This window comes from Drosophila rhopaloa, unplaced genomic scaffold, assembly GCF_018152115.1.
Source record: "Drosophila rhopaloa isolate 14029-0021.01 unplaced genomic scaffold, ASM1815211v1 contig_115, whole genome shotgun sequence".
NCBI lineage: Eukaryota > Metazoa > Arthropoda > Insecta > Diptera > Drosophilidae > Drosophila > Drosophila rhopaloa.
The window spans coordinates 12,704,059-12,713,340 of NW_025334990.1; positions in this window are offsets into that span (position 1 = coordinate 12,704,059).

A 9,282-nucleotide genomic window follows, 5' to 3' on the forward strand; every position below is an offset into this window, starting at 1 on the left:
CGGGCGCTCGCATGATGAACGCAAGTGTGTGTGCGTGTGTGGGGAGTGAGTGTGCGAGTGTTGTTAATTAATTTACAAAAAGTCGCTCCTGTTTGGCGAACATCAGAAAACAACAACAAAAGAAGCGAAGAGAAGTGCGAAAAAACGAAAGAAAAACAACATCGGACGAGAGCTAACGGTAGTTGCATGTGGGCCATATCGCCCTACCAACCCCCCACCCCACCCCCTGCAGGCGGAAAACGAAAGTTCTTTTACATGTAACAAAACAACAACACTCTCAGAGCGAAGAGAGCACAAAGACCCACGCAGAGCGTGAGAGAAGAGAGCTCCAGTGCGAGAGAGTGCCACTTGGCCTTGAACTTGCGACGGTAAGTTGAATTTAGCCTTTCTGTTTCAGCGACTTCTTCCTCTTCTTTGGTTGCACTTCTTGTAATGTTAGGTCCAAAGTCGATTACACTATTATTGGTCATCTAAAACCAGGTTGAAAGTACTCCTACATCTCTTTCTTTCACACAAAAAGAAAAATTCATATAGAATGAAGATCAATTTGATCTTATGTTCGCGAATTTTAAAAATACAAAAATAATACAACAAATTGTGGAAATACAGTCGAACATCTACAACTGGATGTTTCCACACTTCAAACTAGTTTTATTGTCAATAGAGTCTAAACCCGAATTTCCCACTTAATAGTTTTGTTTTGCATATCAGATCAGTTTATTCAAATGCAGCATAGAATTAAGTGGCTTTTCCTCTCTACTTTCCCCTTATTTTGCCTTCTCTCAATGAAGCGACAATTGAGGGGCAGACTAAAGAGAATCATAAGAAAAGTAAAAAGAATCAAGAGGCGGACATTGCCTCCCCCACTTACACTGTGCGAAACGAGCTCAATTATTACCTCACATATTTGCATTGTGTTCGTGCGGGTGAGAAAAACCCGACGAAATGCTGTTACAAAATAACTGCTCGGGTAACTGGGTTTTTTTCGATAATTTATTGTAATTGTTTTATTTGCATGCTAAATGCTTATCTTAAAGTTTCCACTGAGTCTGGAAAATCTTCGGATCATGAATCGATTTTGCCTGGTCACAATCTTTAAAATGGGGTTGATGTTTTTAATTTAAAACATGATTTGGGTGATGTTGATTATATGGATTGGCTATAAGTAATACATTTTTTATTTTAAAAAGCAGGAAAATCATACACAAGTTTAAAAAGATAAGATAAACTGAGTCTTATCTAATAATTATATTCCATATTAATTGTCGATCTTAGTTTCTTGCTTAAAATAAATATTTGGATAGCAAATTCCAGAAAGATTATTTCTATTGATTTGATAACAAAATAAGTTATAAACTTAAACTTTTTCTTTTTTACCTATTAAATATTCTATCGAATAACTTTTTTATTGGTTTCAACTTGTTACCTGTAAAAGAGAAATTTTGAGATTTATATACTTTTATCTAATGTTTATTTGAAAGAGCTTTATATTTGTTAAGCGTTCGTGTATCACAGGATACGGACACATATTGTAGCTTTTGCAATATTTTAAATATTTCAGTTTTGTGGGGAGAAGTTAATGGAAAATTCCATGAAAGTATCAATTGTATTGATAATATTAAGCAATAAGAGCTTAACAATGAAATATGATATGATAGTTAAATTATAATACTTCAGACTCTTAACGTAAATCCTCCTAGTTATTCACAACTCTTTTTTCCCTGTTAGCACATGCAAACATCGCTTATTGAGCTATTGTCATTTTTTATGCCATAATATAATTGTTCAATAAGCTTACAAGCAACGGCAGAGCAAACAAAAAGCAAATAAATAAAACAAGTTTTCAAAGTACACGAAAAATTCAGAATGGCTAATTTGTTGTTGGCGTCGTCAACTTCTAATAATCCATGTGTGTATGTATTTACACATTTATATGAGCTTTAATATAATTTGTAAAAATATGCGAATTAATGTTGCGATGGAAAGAAACAAGTTTTTACCGATTTGTTAGAATTTTGTTTGTGATTAGGAAGTGTGCGATTGACTCAGTCAAATGGAACGCAGCAATTGCCAGGAAAATGCACGTGTTATTGGTAAGAATTGATAAGGTCAAATTGGCAAAGTGGTAACAAAGTAGAAACATTTTTGAGTTAAGGATCTGTTGCAACTCCGACTTGGGAGCCGTTGAGGAATTTTCGCTTCGCTTTTGTAAAATATTGCCGGCCAGGCCTGATTAATTATGGCTTGTCCGCTGTAGTTGTCGTTCAAAATGCTCAACTAGGCGTCGTCTATATCGTGTGTATGTTGCCTACAAGTGTGTGTGACCACTTAATGGGTGTGTGTAAGAGGGGCGGGCGTCCAGTTGAGTCCGGTTTCGTTTCGTTTGGCAGTTGCAAGTGCAGCACGGCGCTTGAAATACTCTAGCAGAAGGTCTTTTGGTTGCACTTCCAGGTTTGCAATGTAGTAGAGGAGCCGAAACTATCTAAACTACATATATTTTCCCAAACAGAAGGTCAGCAGTTAAGGATCGGTGCTCCTATAAACTGAGGGAAATTCTCAAAGTAGTATAATTGATCAGATATCATTTCAACCACGTTTATAATGATCTTCGTATAAAGCCTTTCAATGTAAGTTTAATAAGTTTAATAAATAGATCAGTTTTCCAGATATTGGTTTTATTAAATCGAAGTTTGTTTGACATCTTAAAATACCATACAAGTTCCTAATTGCGATTCGAGGCTATTCTTAAGGGTCGTCTTAAAACCAAGTATAAAATGTTTATAATGATTAATAAAATCTTAAAGAATTTTGTTAAAGAGCTCCAATAAAACACTGATTTTCAGTCCTTACTTGCTTACAATTTAAAGCTAATCTATTGCTTTGCTTAAAATCTTTTAATGCCAAACTTATTAGATGTGAAAAGAACTAAGGGTATTTCCAGATTCGGTTACTTAAAGTAGAGTATCTTTCTGGTTCCGCGTTGATTTTGATATTGCATTTTTGAAATTTCAGGCACGTTGCAGGTAACTACAATGGAGGCAGTTGTTGTGGTTGTTGTTCTGCATTTTGTTTTCCTTTTTTCTTATTTTTTGCTATGTGGCGAGTCCACTTTTTTGCCTTTTACCAAAGAGGAGATCAAAATTTTCCATGCACATGTTTTCCAATCTTCCGCTTTCTATTCTCCGTTTGTGGATTCGATTGTTAAATAATACTAAATGAATTTGCCTATAATCAGACAGCTGATTTGGCAGCTGACTGTGAGAGAGAGAGAGAGAGGGAGAGGAAACAAACATATTTGACAGACTAACTGGCGGAATTTGTTTTCTATTGTAGGGGAGGAGAAGGTGGGCATACGGGTGAAAAAGGGGGCGGTGGGCGGCTGTGCCCCGCACTTTACACATGCGTCACACACACACACGCAGGCAAATTTCGAGAAATTCAATAATAAAACGCAGAATATGATAATCAGGCTGAAAAGCGGAAAACAAACTCACCACAGGCTGTTTATCAAAGAGAGCGCGCGGGAGAGAGCTCTCTGACACACAGACACAAAAAAGCGAGTTGAGTAAGGAGCTGGTCAACTTACCTCCCCACCCACTCAACACCCCCTTTATCCAGCCCACTCACAGCTGGGCCACTTGTTGATGAGAGACCAAAAGTCAGAGCGAGAAAAAGAGTGTTCTCGCGCGTGGCGAAACTCACCACATTGGGGGCATCGATTGTGGTGGCCTCTCCGCCGCCCTTTTTTCGCTCGCTCCTTAGCTGGGACCTCTCTCCTGCTCTCTTTTCCGCCCTCTCCCTCTCCGCACTGTGTAAAACTTATCAAGGTCGTTGGTTGGCTTGGCGTCGCTGTTGTTTTTTTTTCGCTGCTGTAAGCGGGTTTTTCTACTTGTCCGCCCTCCCCTTTGCCTCCCGCTTTTGCAGGTTGGCCATCATCCTTTCGCAAAAAATTCTTTTGCTTTTATGTTATTGGGTTTCTCCTGCTTTTTGCTGTTTCGCATGCCTTTACCTTGTTATTCGTTATTGTGCTTGTTGTTGGCTCTCTGCTTCTCCTGGCTGTACACTTCAACAAAATTGTCCTTAAAATCAGAAAGTATCTCTAATAAATGCGATCTGATCACTAAATAACACAAAAAATTTGAAACTTGGTTTCAAAACTAGTAGCATATTGCTCGCCCTTATCAGTAACAATTACATAATCTGTGGAATTTTGCATATGTATTCTGCTATAATCCCAAAATAAAAGAATATTTATCTAAAATATTATAAAAAATACGTTATATCAGCAATTTTTTTTTAGATTTTCTTGGCTTTTTACAGAGTGTATTTTGCCTGTTAAAGTGTCCCCACGTTGCCCCCCACTTGTACCCCTCTTTCGTTAACGCCCACTGTGGGCATTTTAGTTGTTGTTGTTCCCGCTGTTTAATTTACTTCGTTTACCTTGCGCGAGCCCTTATATTGCGCGTGTCCCTGATCCTGGGTTTTCCCACCTCCTGGCAGAACCTCCATTCCCCTTGGCACTGCGTGTATTTGCTTTATGTAAACAGCATGAAATGCCACTGGAACTTAACTAAATTGTTTGAAATTATGCCCGCTAAAAGTTGTCAGGGGATTGCAGCAGAAAATGCTTTCTTGTTCCTGCTTCTTCACGAGCTCGTTAGATGCGGATAAAAAGTTTTGCCATGAAAATGATTTGAGACCAACTAGCAGGTTGCACTTTAAATAAGGGAAATATTATTTTTGAATGTCAGTAAAGGTTATGGTTCTTAACTTCTTTCATTGTGGAAGTAATTGGCTTTATTTTAATTTTAATTTTATTTATCATAAAAAGGGAATTGTTACATTTGTTGGTAACATATCTATTTTAAAAGGCATCAGTCCTAGCTTAAGATTTTCCTGTTTACAGGATTGTGTTGTTTTCCTATTCAGTAATCATTTCAATAAATATTTAGTAAACCCATTTTTTTTAAACTGCTTCTGTGAGAAAACTTCTCGTGGACTACCACAACATCCATTAAGTGGGGACATGATATTCCAGTAGGGTTTCCCCCCTCGGAATTCCTCAATTCCCCCAGCTGTAGAATACCTGTTTGCTCTGCCTCAAACTCGTAACATTTAGCTCGTAACTAGTGCAGTAGCAGCATTGCGATCCGCGAGATAACCAGATTGCAGCAGAAGATTGCACCACGGTGCGTATACGTCATGTGTTGTACTTCAGCCTCTTCGCCACCAATATTTACTCCGGTTTCCACTCCACCGACACTCCACTGTGCCACAGGTTAGCGCGCTTTAATGCCGCCTTCTATTTATAGCCATTTCTAATGAGCGGTTGCTATTTTTAGGCCAGGTGCTTGTGCTCGAGCTTTCGCCCCACCGCTTTGCGATACGATTTTGGTTTCGTTTTCCACTGCAGATGTTGGCGGTGGGGGGATTGGGGATTGGACGAACTGCTGGATGGTTGGATGGTTGGATGGATGGATGGAAGTGGCCACTTGATTGCCGATCTTTGGCTCTGTGTTTGGGCCGCTTGTCTGGCTTTTTGCCTGTTTGCTTCTGCTCGTTCTTTTTGCCAGATCATTATCATCATTGCTGGGCATTGCAGTTTCGTTTTTTTTTTTTGTGGGCTGAGGGGGAGCGAACTGTTTTTGGCCAGCGTTGGTAATTGTCTTTTGATGACTTGAGACCAGCTAGTTGAACGGGTTTTTATTGCTCGAACTGAAGTAGGGTATTACATATTGCTAGTGCTGGGCGAAGAAGGAGAGCAGTCAACAAAAAAATAATAAAACACATGTGTATTTTAGTCTTAAATAAGTTAATTACTGTGTTAATAAATACAAATCGATACTATTACAGACATATAAAATACCATAAATGGCAATGTTCGCATATTGTGAATTTATCTGATAGTTAGTTTATTAACTGATTCATACAACTAATAATATTATACTTATTATACAAGCTCTTATTTGTAAAGCAAATTAATTTATGTTTTTAGTCAGGGCATTCGCAGTTCCAAAGATGTCAGATAACCCCTTCAAAATAGCCAAAAAAGAAAAGGTCCAAAGGCGAAAAAAACAAACTTGAAAAAATACTTCATTTGTTCCACTTGTGGCGTTAAGTGCCAAAAATCGCCAACATCATAATGTTTGATGACTGTGAAAGTTTCCAAATGGTTCATTAAGCCGCTTAAATACGGTTCGCAAAGTCTGCGTGTGTATTCATGTGGTGTGCAGGGTACAGTTTTGTCTGATTCTCGGCGGGTGATCATTAGAATCTAAGCAACGGGAAATGAGCAGAACATAGACATTAGCCCTAGTTTAGTTAATGGTGCAGGATGAACCACAAATATGCTGGGTACCTACCAACCAGACACAAAGGCGAAAAGTCGTAGGCCTGTTAAAATGCCACTTTTGACCACCAACTGGTCAACCTTCAAATATACATTTATGTATCTAAATTTAGGTTGGATAAAAATAGTAGGACAATTAGAGACCAAACAATGCACAGACAACCAGTTCAATTCGACAAAAAAATGGAAAGAGAAGGAAAGGTTGATGGCATATGTGTAAACTAATGAATTATCTAAATTATAGGTCATCCATAAAAGGTTGGGATCCTACCAGATGCGCTCATTCCGCTCAGTGGAAGGACTATAGGGAAAATTACCTTTAATGACATTAAAAACGAACGTTTGCCTTTCAACTGGTTACTATCGTAGGAGTTGACCTTCTTGTTCTAATAGAATACATTACTTTTATAATAGTTGCGCACACCGAATCGATTTCCGTTTTTGAATTAAGGCTTGTAAATGTATTTTACTCCATTGAGGTTCCCGAGGGTTCAATTGAAATCTGTTTTGATTTCTCAAGAATTTAAAATATTGTGTTTATGAGTTATATTGTGTAATGAGTTAAAATTCTAATACGAAATACATATTTTTGTATTCTTTAATAAAATCCTTCTCCTTCATGTAGCAAATTAGGTGTGGCACATGTAAGCTTTATAGGTTTGGTTTTTGTTCACAGCACTTGCCTCACGAGAAAAGTTAAATGGAGGAAAGCCACCTTATTTGTCTGACAAACATCTTTGAAGTTAAAGGGACGCAAAGTTTTGCCACTGCCAGCAAATTCAATTGCCACAAAAACAAAGCGAAACTTTTTAATCAGACAAAGTTTAAACGAATGTAAATGAGCAATAAAGTGACTTAATTTGTGCTGATGCGTAAAAAGCGAAAACATTTGTGGCTGGCATTCCACGAGACCTATTAAGGAGTCGGGGGCACTCGATCAAATCATAAAAATTACAACTCATCTTTGTACTCAGGCTTTTCAGTTAATAAGTTTCTAGTGCGCTGCGAACACGATTGTTTGGCTATCCAAAAATTAAATAAATAAATATTTGTCTTGCCAAAAAGTTCTCTCTCTCCCCATATGAATTTTTTCTTTGTTATGAATTTATAATCGAAAAAAGAATAAATAAATAAATAACAATAAAGCAGCTGAAGTATTACCTTGGGATCATTAGCAATTCGATGAGGTCGTAGAGACAGCTAGAGATGGAGATAGAGGGTTGGAAAGAGATGGAGGTGGCGGTTTGCCACGTCATGGTCATGCCTCCGCTAAAAAATCTTTGCCAAAACCAAACTCGGCTCGATTTAATTTAATTGCTTTCATTGGGTTAACCATTATTAATGAATAGGAAGAGTTCTCTTGTTTGCAGTTATTATTATTATTTTTGTTTTCTCTGGCTAACGGGCATCTGTCTGGCAGATAATGGAGATAACATGATTTGGCTTGAGATAACTATTTTTAGTGTGGGTATTTTAGAATCCAGAGATTGGGGCTAATCTCCAATTTAGTCTCTGGCTCTTCTCGTTTTCCTTCCCGATTGTCTTGACGTCATTGGGGAGTTCTTCAGCTATTTGACAACCCTCCAAAATCATCGTCTTTAGTCTGAAAAGCTCTCAAGTGGAATCCAGTGAACAAAGCAAATATAGCCAAGTTGAAGTGCGGAAATTGAGAGTTCATGTCTGGGAGATACCCTATAAAAGAAAATAAAGTTATCTTAACGCTTCACAAAAATGATAAAACCATTATAAAGAAAGTTAAAAGGTTGCTAGAGATAGCAGTTATCTTACATCTTGATTAACGTGATCTAAATATTATGAAATAAACTAGGAACAGATAAAGAAGTTGTAAGAGGACTAGATAGGCTTTTTTATATTATATTAAATGGGTGAAAAACCATTGCGCATCTAAAAATGTTTTATACAAAGTCCAATATGCCCGTAATAGATTAAATACAGCATATTAGTAATTTTTCAAATGACGCATTCTTCCTAGCGACAGCATCCCAATAATCAACGAACAAAGAATGGAAAAAACAAGAAGAATTCTTTGCTTTGACAGCTTTCAGACTCGGACATTTTCTGCTCATCGTGTCCCAGTGATTAAGGTGTCAATTGGGCAAAAAATCGAAGAAACCACGCGGGAGAGGTACTGAAAACATACAGAAAACACAGTTAAGCTGACATCGAAATCACATAAGAAATGAGTTTTTAAACAACACACAGCTTCGGTAGCAGCGGCTGGTGCTATGGAAAAAATACAAATAATACAAAATATAATAAAAATCTTAATCAAATAACGAAAAATGGTTACGCACAAGGCCCCCCCAAAAAAAAAGCGAATGTGTGAGTAGATAGAGGTTCGATATGCCACAGGGTGGCGGAGAAAAAAAGGGGCAGGCATGATAAAGCAGCTAAGCAAATAAATCAATAATGAAAATATTAGAGGCGACAGGTTCACAAAGTATTTTATATGATTTGTGGCCCACTAGTTTTGTCTCTTTCTTCGGCTTTTGCGGCCAAAAAAAAAGATACTGGGAATAATAGCTGAGAACAACAAATAGATGACAACCGGTTCTCAAGAGATTTCACGCGTGAGTCGTTAAACGTCAATTAAAGCTTAATGCGATGTCCGAAAAATGAGCAGCAGAAATCGGGGCTCAAGTTTCTTCTTTCTGTCGATCTTTTCGCTCAGCACGTGAAACAGAAAATTCGCTGAAAGTTGCGCATGCTCGGTTACGATCAGTGGTAACACAACACCCCCCCCGCCCCCCTACTTGCCACCCCCTCAGCGATCGTGCGTTTAACTGTTAACAAATCGTGCACACGCTGATGTCATATACCGCCATCGACCCTCTCGCTCCGCCTCGCTATCTCGCTCTTATCGCTGGTGTGATGTCATTATGCAGCCGCCGATGATGCACTGTACAAAATAT